Below are 13,742 nucleotides of genomic sequence, written 5' to 3'. Positions count from 1 at the left end.
CCAGTACCAAATCCAATACGGCCTCGCCTCTTGTTGGCCTATCTACATACTGCATCAGGAAACCCTCCTGCACACATTGGACAAAAACGGATCCATCTAAAGTACTCGAACTATAGTGTTTCCAGTCAATATTTGGAAAGTTAAAGTCCCCCAAAACAACTACCCTGTTATTTTCGCTCCTATCCAGAATCATCTTTGCAATCCTTTCCTCTACATTGTGTCGAGCAATTGATGTGGTGTATATGGATTTCAGTAAAGCGTTTGATAAGGTTCCCCATGGTCGGCTATTGCAGAAAATACGGAGGCTGGGGATTGAGGGTGATTTAGAGATGTGGATCAGAAATTGGCTAGTTGAAAGAAGACAGAGAGTGGTGGTTGATGGGAAATGTTCAGAATGGAGTTGAGTTACGAGTGGCATACCACAAGGATCTGTTCTGGGGCCGTTGCTGTTTGTCATTTTTATAAATGACCTAGAGGAGGGCGCAGAAGGATGGGTGAGTAAATTTGCAGACGACACTAAAGTCGGTGGAGTTGTAGACAGTGCGGAAGGATGTTGCAGGTTACAGAGGGACATAGATAAGCTGCAGAGCTGGGCTGAGAGGTGGCAAATGGAGTTTAATGTGGAGAAGTGTGAGGTGATTCACTTTGGGAAGAATAACAGGAATGCGGAATATTTGGCTAATGGTAAAATTCTTGGTAGTGTGGATGAGCAGAGGGATCTTGGTGTCCATGTACATAGATCCCTGAAAGTTGCCACCCAGGTTGATAGGGTTGTGAAGAAGGCCTATGGTGTGTTGGCCTTTATTGGTAGAGGGATTGAGTTCCGGAGCCATGAGGTCATGTTGCAGTTGTAAAAAACTCTAGTACGGCCGCATTTGGAGTATTGCGTACAGTTCTGGTCGCCTCATTATAGGAAGGACGTGGAAGCTTTGGAACGGGTGCAGAGGAGATTTAGCAGGATGTTGCCTGGTATGGAGGGAAAATCTTATGAGGAAAGGCTGATGGACTTGAGGTTGTTTTCGTTAGAGAGAAGAAGGTTAAGAGGTGACTTAATAGAGGCATACAAAATGATCAGAGGGTTAGATAGGGTGGACAGCGAGAGCCTTCTCCCGCGGATGGAGGTGGCTAGCACAAGGGGACATAGCCTTAAATTGAGGGGTAATAGATATAGGACAGAGGTCAGAGGTGGGTTTTTTACGCAAAGAGTGGTGAGGCTGTGGAATGCCCTACCTGCAACAGTAGTGAACTCGCCAACATTGAGGGCATTTAAAAGTTTATTGGATAAGCATATGGATGATAAGGGCATAGTGTCGGTTAGATGGCCTTTAGTTTTTTCCATGTCGGTGCAACATCGTGGGCCGAAGGGCCTGTACTGCGCTGTATCGGTCTATGTTCTATGTCCTATGTTCTATCTCTGGAACTTTTCAGGGGCCTATAGAAAAGCCCTAACAGAGTGACCTCTCCTTTCCTGTTTCTTAACTCAGCCCATACTACCTCAGTATTCGAGTCCTCATCAAATGTCCTCTCAGCCACCGTAATACTGTCCTTGACTAACAATGCCACCCCTCCCCCTCTCTTACCACCTTCCCTGAACTTACTGAAATATCTAAACCCCGGCACCTGCAACAACCATTCCTCGCCCTGCTCTATCCATGTCTCCGAAATGGCCACAACATCGAAGTCCCAGGTACTAACCCATGCCGCAAGCTCACCCACCTTATTCCGGATGCTCCTGGCATTGATGAAGACGCACTTTAGACCACCTTTCTTCCTGCCGGCACACTCCTGCAACTTTGAAACCTTACTCATGACCTCACTACTCTCAGCTTCTTGTGTACTGGAGCTACAATTCAGGTTCCCAATCCCCTGCTGAACTAGTTTAAACCCTCCCGAAGAGCATTAGCAAACCTCCCCTCGAGGATATTAGTACCACTCTGGTCCAGGTGTAGACCATCCCATTTGTAGAGGTCCCACCTACCCCAGAATGAGCCCCAATTGTCGAGGAATCTGAAACCCTCCCTCCTGCACCATCCCTGCAGCCATGTGTTCAATTGCTCTCTCTCCCTATTCCTCGACTCGCTAGCACGTGGCACGGGTAACAACCCAGAGATAATAACTCTGTTTGTTCTAGCTCTAAGTTTCCACCCTAGCTCCCTGAATTCCTGCCTTACATCCCTATCCCTTTTCCTACCTATGTCGTTGGTACCTATGTGGATCATGACTTGGGGCTGCTCCCCCTCCCCCTTAAGGATCCCGAAAACACGATCTGAGACATCGCGGACCCTGGCACCTGGGAGGCAACACACCAACCACGAGTCTCTCTCATTCCCACAGAATCTCCTAACGAACGCACTCCTTTCCCTCCGCCGCCCCGCAAGATCGAGCCGCCACGTCTTGCGGGGCGGCTGAGGGAAAAGACGGCAACTGCGCATGCGCGTGTTGGCATTGTCCAACCTGCGCATGTGCGGCCAACATCATCGGCCGCGTCAGCCGGCGTGACGCTTGACGTGCGGCCTTGACGACCGTCGTCAAGGCCGCGCCGCCGTGACGCACGGGGCCGCACTCCTAGCCCCGCCCGGGGGGAGAATCGGCCCCGGAAGTGGGCGTGAAGGCTGCCGTGGGTCACGGCCTGTCCCACGGCAGCCTTTACAATTCTCCGCATTTGCGGAGAATCTCGCCCAAAGTGACTCACTTTGTTATTTTCAACTGTGTATAAATATCTGATAATAAATAACCTTTATTTTTAAAAGCACTAAAAAGCCTGCTGCTGGAATTTTATTTTCAATTAGAGAAATAAACTTTTATGGTGTCTGACCTTGCTGGACACTGGAATGTTTCACATTTAGGATTAACCTAAATGATAATTTCAATTCAGCAAGAGAGGAATAATCCTAAATGTGCTTGCCATTTCTGGCACTACACACAGATAATGGGTCACTCAACTGCTGGATACATAACCAAAAGGGATGGAAGTTGACAATGGGGCATCAGTCTCATTGGTGCCAGAGACTATCTACAAGGAGAAACGTACGCATATTCCCTTGAGGCCATCAAGGGTAATGCTGATGACAAACACAGAAGTGGTTCTGCTGACTGGCTGCATTGAAGTAGCTTTGCAACATAATCGACAAACAGCAGATTTATCTCGACATTAAGTTAAAAAAAACTATCCAGTATTGATGCATCAAACATGGCTGGAGAAGATTTGACTGACAAAAGTCAACATGAAATGAATGAAAATCGCTTACTGTCACAAGTAGGTGTCAAATGAAGTTACCGTGAAAAGCCCCTCGTCTCCACATTCTTGTGCCTACAACATGATGGCTAATGGAGAACTCGGCCTCAAGAAAACTTTTAAAAAGCACACTATTTTGTTCAGCGGTGAAACAACTTGCAGTTAAATAGAAAATAAAAGAAGGAAGCCAAGCAAAATGCTCGAGGGCACGGTCTGTACTGTTGTGTTGGCTTGTGTAGGCTTGAGCGATGAACAGACACTTCCACCACAGATGAAGGATCAACTCAATTTTATTAACTACTTCTAACTAACACACGATGACTGTGGGTCTAAATAATGCTAACTTGAACTAGAGACCTAAGCCTTGTCCGAACCAGTTGATTCTCTCAGCCCGTGTTGTAAGTCTGTGCTGGGCTGAATAAGTTCCTGTTACACTCAGAGGCAGCACCCAGAATGAGCGGGAACCATGGTGCCCTCTGCCTTTATAGTGTGTGTATTCTAACTGGTGATTGGCTGCGGTGTTTGTACATGTTGATTGGTCCCAGTGTGTGTCCATCAGTGTGTGTCTGCACCATGATATACTGGTATATTCCGATCTACATCCCCAAGGCCTTTTTCAAAGCGCTGGACAAACATATCATGGCGTTCGTATGGGGGGGGTAAAAATGCTAGGATCCCAAAGAAGGTCCTACAAAAACCAAAATCCAGGGGGGGGCTAGCCCTCCCGAATCTACAATTCTACCACTGGGCAGCAACAGCCGAGCGAGTAAGGGGAAGGATCCAGGATCCAGAAGCCGAGTGGGTGCGTGCGGAGGAGGCCTCCTGCATGGGAACCTCCCTCCGGGCCCTCGCCACGGCAGCACTCCCATCCCCACCCAAAAAACACTCCTGCAGCCCAGTGGTGACAGCCACCCTCCAATCCTGGAACCAACTGCGGCAGCAATTTGGCCTGACCAAAATGTCGGACAAGGCTCTCATCTGCAACAACCATAGGTTCAAACCAGCACTGACTGACGCCACCTTCAAAAGGTGGAGGCAGGACGGGGGGACACTGACAGTCAGGGAACTATACACGGACGACAGGATCGCAACACTGGACGAACTGACAGAGAAATTTCAGCTAGCTGGGGGAACGAGCTACGGTACCTGCAGCTCAAAAACTTCCTACGAAAGGAGACAAGGACGTACCCACAACCGCCACGACAGACACTACTGGAAGACCTACTGGACGCAAGTATCCTAGAGAAAGGGAACTGTAGTGACATGTATGACCGACTGGTAGATAGGGAGGGGGTTTACGGGCTTGTTATGGGGGTTTGATGGCAAGCCAAGGCCCAAAACCAAACTATAAATAAATGCCTATAAACATGTGCCTCGGCCATATTGGGGAATGTAAAATATGTATGCTGGCTAAAGGGGGCGGCCACAATTGTTGTTATGAAGATGCTTACCTGTAAATATTCATGTTAAATTTTTGTGTTTTCTTTTTTTCTCTCTAATAATTTGTAATTTGTCATATATAAACTATGAAAACTCAATAAAAAACATTTATTAAAAAAAATGATATACTGGTATAAATTATGACCTGTACCATATGCTACTTGGCATATAGAAGGTGGAGGCTAACTTAGAGCAACTTGTGAGTGTAGGGTCTTGGAGCTTGTCAGCATCAGCAAATGGGCCATGCCAATAGTTTCAGTCATTGAGAAAGATGGATCTGTAATTAATCATAATCTTCATTGTCACAAGTAGGCATACATTAACACTGCAATGAAGTTACTGTGAAAAGCCCCTAGTCCCCACAATCTGGCACCTGTTTGGGTACAGAGGGAGAATTCAGAATTCTCAGCTGGTACAGGAATTGAACCCGTGCTGCTGGCCTTGTTCTGCATCCCAAACCAGCTGTCTGGCCCACTGAGCTAAACCAGTTATAGTGTTTGCATGGACTTCAAGGTCACCATAAATCCAGTCTTATGTGCTGAACAGTACCCATGACCACGCATTGGTAGATTTGTTTGCGGGATTGGCAAAAATAACATTCCAAAAGAGTCACCACCAATCAGTATAGATGACCAGCTGAGAGCCCAACAAAGTAAGCAGCTCATTGGCCGACAGACAAGTCAATCTAAATCAGTCATCACCGATGTCAGCACATCCAGCTTTCATCAAAATTGATGTTAGCCAAGCTTGCTGACAGATGAATGTGGACAAGAAGTCAGAGGAAATTCTGACAATTGTGACACATGAAGGCTTGTTCTGGTTCCGAAGGTTGCCATCAATCACATCAGCTCCTGCATTGTTTGAAAGAGCAATGGATCAGATGCTGTGGACTGATCGGAATTCATTCCTATCTCAATGACATCTTAGTCACCGCAAATAATGAAGGGGAGCTTCTTTGAAATCTGGATGGCTCTCTCCAGAGATTGGGAGACTGTGGTCTGAAAGTCCACAGGGACTAGTGTGAGTTCTTCCAATCCTCCATTGAGTGTTTGGAACATGTGATTGATGCCTTCACTAGCCTTCACAAATCTCCTTCAAAGGTTAAGGCCATGATTAAGACACCTGCACCTCAGAATATTAACCAGTTACATTCCTTCCTGGGATTGTTGAACTACTGGGAAAGATTTGTCCCAAACTTGGCAAACATTCTGAAATTATTACATAACTTCCTCTGCTAGAACAAGAGTGGAAGTGGTGGTCGGATCAATCCAATAACGCTTTCGTACAAGTCAAAGATGTATCACTTAAATCTGAACTTCTCACGCACTTTGATCCTACGTTACTCTTACAGTTAGCTTGTAATGCCTCTCCTTATGGTTTAGGAGCTGTGGTCTCCACATCATGCCACTGGGTGAGGGAAGACCCATTGCCTTTGCTTCTCAACCCTTGTGCAAAACTGAAAGTAACTATGTCCAGATTAAAAGGGAAACAGAAGGGATTATTTTTGAAGTAAAGAAATTCCAACAATTCTTGTACAGGAGAAAGTTCACATTACTGACAGACCATTGTCCATTAACTCCTATTTTTGGACCACGCACAGGAATTCTGTCACTTGCTGCAAGTAGAATGCAAAGATAGGCATTGCTTTTGTTTGCATATACTGTAAGGATCCTCCTGTTTAAACTTTGTTTTCCCAGTGTGTTCCCTTTATTTTCTGTTACTTTGACTTTTATCATTTTTGTACCAGGACAAAAATTCACCTATGCTTTAAAGATGGACTTCACCTCTCATTTTTTTTAAAAAGGAATCCAGCTAGATGTGCTGACAAGAAACTGGAGGTCAAAGCCCTGATCTTCCTTTTACCTGATGGACTCTAGTGTAAAGGTTCAAAGTAAAGACTTTTCCCTCAGTCAGACTGACCTGCAAGGAAATTCAGTCCAGCAACAGTTGCAGGCAGGGCCTATTGTTTAAAGAACCCTCTGTAAAATCTCATGACGGGAGCTCTGTTTTTCCTCAGTAAAGCTAAGGGGCATTCTGGTGGAGTTGGGAACAAATAATAATTACACAGGCCTAAGGTGGCTCTTTTGAGTGAAGGCCCAGGTTAATAAAAATGAAAGTGACTCCTCAGAGGGAATTGCGACTGAATGTTCCAGCCAGAAGGTCCTTGTTAGCCATCCAACTGGTGTATGTCAGTCACTCCGCCTCCTGGAAGGGCAGTCAGCTGAAAAAAAAAACTTCAACACCCAGGGCAAGGGCACTCACCTTCCAACTCATATCACTCCTCTTTTATGTTTCCCTCCCTCTCCCTCTGCACATGTATGTCTTGTGTGTGTGTTTAGGTGGAGGGTAGGATAGTAAAAGGGGTGGGGGTAATTGATAGCTGACCATTATTCTAGTATAATAATTGCACGTCTTGTCTTTATTGTTGTTATGAAGAAACAGTTGTGTTTCACTTAACAATCTGGTGCCTGTAAGTCAATGGAGCAGTCAAAGGTCCAAAGATCTCAAAACTTTACACGTGTTATTGGTTAATTCACTTGTGTTGTTTATCTGGGGCCTGTCGAGCTGGAATCGACCGTTCACTAGCCAAGGGTGTCATAAAAATAATTATGCCGTTAAGTACCGACAATTAAGTCTACATGGTGATGCAGATGGGCTTTCAAGATTACCATTGCCAAGTTGTTTGTCACCTTGCTCAAAATGAGACTCGCAATTTTTGGAGTTGCGGTGGTGACTCGCGATTTTTGGAGTTGCGGTGGGACTCGCGATTTTTGGAGTTGCGGTGGAGCCGGGAGTGCAGGAGGCGAAAGGGGCCGGTGTTCTAGCCTTTGCGTCCCTAGTAGCCCAGCGGAGGATCTTGCTACAGTGGAAGGATACGAGGACCCCAAGTGTGGAGACCTGGGTCAATGACATGGCGGGATGTATAAAGTTGGAAAGGGTTAAATTTGCCCTGAGAGGATCAGTACAAGGGTTCTATAAACGGTGGCAGCCTTTTCTGGACTTCCTGGCTCGAAGATCTTGGTCAATAGCAGCAGCAACCCGGGGGGGGGGGGGGGGGGGGGGGGGGGGGGGGGGGGGGGGGGGGGGGGGGGGGGGGGTGTTCCTAACTATAGTTTCTATTTTTGTTTTGCTACGGTTATGTAACTTAACACTGAGTTAACTTAAGTTGTTGTTAATATGTTGGGTTGTTCATTGAGGAGGGGCGAAGGTTTATGATTGTTATTACTGTTATCGTTGGTATTTTAGTATGGTTTGATGTTGTTGTGTAAATTCAAAATTTTTCAATAAAAAATTTTTTTTTTAAAACTTGCTCAAAATGGGAATATCTTCTACTTTGTACAAGAAGACAACACACCATACACTTCAAAACATATTAGGAAACACACAAGGAAGTGATATATATGATGTTACAAGGGAGCACTTCGGAACTAGCACTTAACCTGAAACCCTATTGCTCGAGAAGATTGGAGCTGTCAGTACAGTCGGTATGTCTTCTATGTGAGCTCAAAGTTATTATTTTGCCACCATTGAGGAAATGTGTGTTAGAGAAGCTACTTGAAGGCCATTGTGGAGTTGTATGCATGAAGGAAATAGAGAGAAGTTGGGCGAAATTCTCCGCCCCCCACGACGGGTGGGAGAATAGCGGGAGGGCCTTCCCGACATTTTTGGCGCCCTCCCGCTATTCTCCCACCCCCCCGCCGAAGTCCCGACCCGAATCGCTGCCGCCGTTTTTTTACGGCCGGCAGCGATTCTCAGCTGTTAGATGGGCCGAAGTCCCAGCCCTTTCCGCCGTTTTCACGAACGGCAAACACACCTGGTCTTGCCGTTCGTAAAAACGGCGTCACTAACTCGCTTTTTATAACCATGGCACCGATTGGCACGGCAGTACCACGGCCGTGCCAAGGGTGCCATGGGCCCGCGATCGGTGGGCACCGATCGCGGGCAGCGGGCCCGATGCCCGCGCACTCTTTCTCCTTCCACCGCCCCGCAGTATCCATTCGCGGGGCGGCTGAGGGGCAACCCGGCCCGCGCATGCGCGGGTTTCGCGCAAAACGCGATGACGTCACCCGCGCATGCGCGGGTTGGAGTCTTCCAAACTGCGCATGCGCGGCTGACGTCATATGACGCGTCAGCCGGCGCTAACTCCGGTAAGCGGGCTTAACGATTTTCGTTAAGCCCGTCTTGCCGGAGCCTACGGCGTCGGGCTGCTAGCCCCGACCGGGGACCAGAATCGGTCCCCCGTCGGGAAGGGGCGCGCTGCCGTATAACCCGCCCGGGTTTTACGGCAGCTTTACGATTTCTCCCGTTTTGGGAGAATCTCGCCCGTTATTTCTGGCGGCCTGGACTGGATGATGAAACTGAAGAGAAAGCTAGAAAATGTTCATCCTGTGTGAAGGTAAGAAACCTGCCACCCTTAGCACCACTGCATCCAAGGGTGTGCCTTGAAAAAGCTTGGCAGTGCATACATGTGGATTTTGCAGGACCTTTTGAAGGACATATAGAACATAGAACATAGAACAGTACAGCACAGAACAGGCCCTTCGGCCCTCAATGTTGTGCCGAACAATGATCACCCTACTTTAAACCCACGTAACCCGTATACCCGTAACCCAACAATCCCCCCATTAACCTTACACTACGTGCAATTTAGCATGGCCAATCCACCTAACCCGCACATCTTTGGACTGTGGGAGGAAACCGGAGCACCCGGAGGAAACCCACGCACACACAGGGAGGATGTGCAGACTCCACACAGACAGTGACCCAGCCGGGAATCGAACCTGGGACCCTGGAGCTGTGAAGCATTGATGCTAACCACCATGCTACCGTGAGGCCCCCGACCCGTCAATGGACCTCAATATATTCTGAGTTGATGCCCACACCAAGTGGCCAGAGGTCGGTTTGATGAAATCCACCTCATTGGTGATGTGTTGGGTGCTCTGGATCCGTGAAACACATACAGGCCACCAACACTTAAAATAGTACAACACTATTTTATTAAACTATAAACTGTTGAACATACTCTTACTGTGGGTTAACACGATGTTAGATTAACTAAAGACATGTGCCTATCCTAACCAGTCTAATCACTCAGCACATGGTGAGGATCTGTGCTGTAAGCTGTAAGCTCTGTACTTCTGAAAGGCTGCATCCCGAATGTGCGGGAAAACTGATTCTGGTGAGTGTGCTCTAACTGGTGATTGGCTGCGGTGTTATGCATGTTGATTGGTCCTACTGTATGTCCATCAGTGTGTGTGTCTGCACCATGATATACTGGTGTATATTATGGCAATTGGTGAAGACCATTGAGAAACTAGGAGAAGTGTTTAGTTGTTTTGGATTCCCTGAACAACTGGTAATTGACAATGGACATCAATTTGTCTCAGACACAAGAATTATAAAGTTTCTTACAAGAGAATGGTATTCAACATATTAAGTCCACACCATACCACCCTGCCACTAATAGACGAACAGAACGTGTCATCCAATCTATGAAACATATCTTGAGAGCAACCAGGGAACAAGTTCGTTGATCAAACGTCTTAACAAGTTCCTACATGTGTATAGGAATATTGCATGAGCCACGACCAAAGCATCTCCTACATTACGAATGTTCAAAGACAACTACACTATGCGTTTGATCTGTTGAAACCTCCGAAAATAAAAGAGATTGTACAACAGCAAGTACAAATGGAACAGCGGGAAAGCAAAGTGAAGCATAGAGGGCGAAATTCTCCGACCCCCACGACGGGTCGGAGAATAGCGGGAGGGCCTTCCCGACATTTTTCCCGCCCTCCCGCTATTCTCCCCCACCCCCCGCCCAACTCCCGACCCGAATCGCTGCCGCCGTTTTTTTACGGCTGGCAGCGATTCACAGCTGTTCGATGGGCCGAAGTCCCAGCCCTTTACGCCGTTTTTACGAACGGCAAACACACCTGGTCTGGCCGTTCGTAAAAACGGCGTCACAAACTCGCTTTTCATAACCATGGCACCGATTGGCACGGCAGTACCACGGCCGCGCCAAGGGTGCCATGGGCCCGCGATCGGTGGGCACCGATCGCGGGCAGCGGGCCCGATGCCCGCGCACTCTTTCTCCTTCCACCGCCCCGCAGTATCCATTCGCGGGGCGGCTGAGGGGCAACCCGGCCCGCGCATGCGCGGGTTTCGCGCAAAAACGTGATGACGTCATCCGCGCATGCACGGGTTGGAGTCTTCCAATCCGCGCATGCGCGGCTGACGTCATATGACGCGTCAGCCGGCGCTAACTCCGGCAAGCGGGCTTAACGATATTCGTTAAGCCCGTCATGCCGGAGCCTACGGCGTCGGGCTGCTAGCCCCGAACGGGGACCAGAATCGGTTCCCGGTCGGGAAGGGGCGCGCTGGCGTCAAACCCGCCCGGGTTTGACGCCAGCTTTACGATTTCTCCCGTTTTGGGAGAATTGCGCCCAGAGTTTTCCGCCAAGGACAAGGGGATATGGCTGGAAATTACTCCATGGAGGGGAAATGCGTTCCTGCCACAATCCTTGCACAGACGGTATCAATCTCATACACTGTCCGTTCCAGAGATGACATTATCGGGAAGAGACATGCAGACCATTTTCTGCTTGGAAGAATGGAATTGGGGCCTGCGGAAAATTCAGGGGTTCAACCCTACAAAGTCATGGCTTGACCTTTTCTACAACCCGGATACTAACAAACACTGTTGATAAAAGTAACACATCACATTCTAATCAGACATGGGGACAACCTCTAGCTCCTACATCAACGCTGGTTGAACCAAGCAGCGATGACATTAGTGCAAAGACGGAAATGGCAGAGGCAACCACCGGTAGAAGAAGATACCAGAGGTTCACCGTCAACTGTTCTGAGAGGCGCCAATAACCAGCTGGCATAGATTTAAGGTGAGATACAGAAGATTTAGGCGGAATCTGAAGAAAAATATTTTTCACCCAGATGGTGGTGAGAATCTGGAACTGACTGCCTCAAAGAGTGGTATAAGCGGGAACCCTCACGACATTTAAGAAGTATTTAGATGAGCACTTGAAACGCCATAGCATACAAGGTAATGGACCAAGTGCTGGAAAATGGGATTAGAATAGATTGTACTTGATGGTCAGCGCAGACACGATGGGCCAAAGGGCCTCTTTCTGCACTGTAATACTCTATGGGTGCAATCTTACCAACAAAAACAGATGTCTGGGGTTTAGAGGGGTCAAGTTCTGGGAACGGCCTTCTCTAAGTAATGGCACTCTGTTGTGTTTTCGTGTCCCCGGTGGGGACGCCCCTCCACCGTCACACCAAACCCCAAAGCTACACTTCACGTTGTTTCCTGCACTGAGGAGCACTGACCAGACTTTGATGGCAAGTATTGATGAACAACACTCATGAAGCTCAACACCATCCAGGACAAAGCAGCCCGCTTGATTGCTCCCCTTTCCACAAACATTCAAACCCTCCACCACCGATGAACAGTGGCAACTGTGTATACCATCTACATGATACACTGCAGTAACTCACCAAGCACCTTCCAAACCGATGACCACTACCATCGAGAAGGAGAAGAGTTGCAGAACTCCACCACCTGGGTGAGAATCTGGAACTGGCTGTCCCTCCAAGTCACTCACCACCCTGACTTGGAAATATATTGCCGTTCCTTCACTGTCACTGGGCAACATCCTGGAAATCGCTCCCTAACAGCTCAGTTTGTGTACCTACACCTCAAGGACTGCAATGATTCAAGAATGCAACTCACTACCATCTTCTGAAAAGCTACTCTGGATGGGCAATAAATGCTGGCCTAACCAGCGACACCCACCTGAATAAAAAAAGTGCATGGCATAAACCCAAAATCTGCTTTTCACAAGGTACAGGTGATGGATAATGATCTCTTGGCTCAGCGGAATACTGGGACCATCCATGCTGTAGTTGGTCAGGTATGGAGTCAGCCATTTCTCAATCCTCTCATATTTTGCCCCACTTGTCTTTTCTTTCCACTGATCTCAGCCTGTCAGCTTGTGTTTTCAATCAGTGAGATTGGTGTTGATTTTCGTCCTCACTGCCTCCAATATTGAAGCTACATTTTTCCACAAGTAACACCTGCAGGGGAATTTGGCTTATTGATGCGACAACTGGTACTGGAGGGAAGTCCTCTCGCAACCATATGGGACTGCCTGACGTGTGATGCAGAGGTGGCCGCCACAAGGACAATGTTGAGTGATTTCTACTGCGTTACTATGTGGGGCACAAGAGCAGGTATGGCCATGAGTTCCGAGTGTTTGAGTTGAGACTGGATGTTAAGAGATGACCGGAAAGTCTGGAGCTCATAGAGTGGCTGTGAATCCGGTGCTCCGGAAGGTTAAGAGGTGGAGGAGGGAACACTGGGCCCAGGTTTTAATGTGCAGCAAGCAGTAACCCTCCTGTACAGCTCCCTGACTGTAAACATATACAGACCTTACCACTCCCTGTACACAGAATTCTCATAAACAGGCATTTCACCTCTTTGAATCTCAAGGCTGCCAAGATCTAAAGCAACATCAGTATCCCACTGATAGTTTGTCAACTTAATGTTAATTCCTTGCCTGATAACTGCAATTGAATCTGTCTCCACCACACTCTCAGTACATTCCAAATCAAAAAAACTTGTTGTGTAAAGATGTATTTCCTCTATGGATCCTTTGTTATTCACCTTTAGGGTTCTTGATCTTCTGACAAGAGGAAGTTTTTTCCGATTTACTCTACCCTGACGGCTCATGATTTTGAGCCTGAATCAGAATGACAAAATCCAACCACGAGATCCCCTTTACTTGGTTTCAGTTTCCAACCAACCCAGAAAAGGTGAAATCCACACCATCAAGATCGCTCTTTTTATGAGGTCATTAGCAAATCCACAGTATTCCCCTGAGAACTGCTGTCTGTAACACTGTTTATTTTGGTATATATATGATTTATTACTATTAAGCTATTTTGCTGGAAGGGACAGCTGGTTTTCAAACCATCGTGCCAGATTGGTTTCAGCAGTCACAGTCAATTGTAAACGGATTCCAGTTTTAAAGTGTGCTGATGAGAA

Source organism: Scyliorhinus canicula, chromosome 16, assembly GCF_902713615.1.
Source record: "Scyliorhinus canicula chromosome 16, sScyCan1.1, whole genome shotgun sequence".
In the NCBI taxonomy this organism is placed as follows: Eukaryota; Metazoa; Chordata; class Chondrichthyes; order Carcharhiniformes; family Scyliorhinidae; genus Scyliorhinus; species Scyliorhinus canicula.
This window is presented reverse-complemented; position numbering follows the sequence as displayed.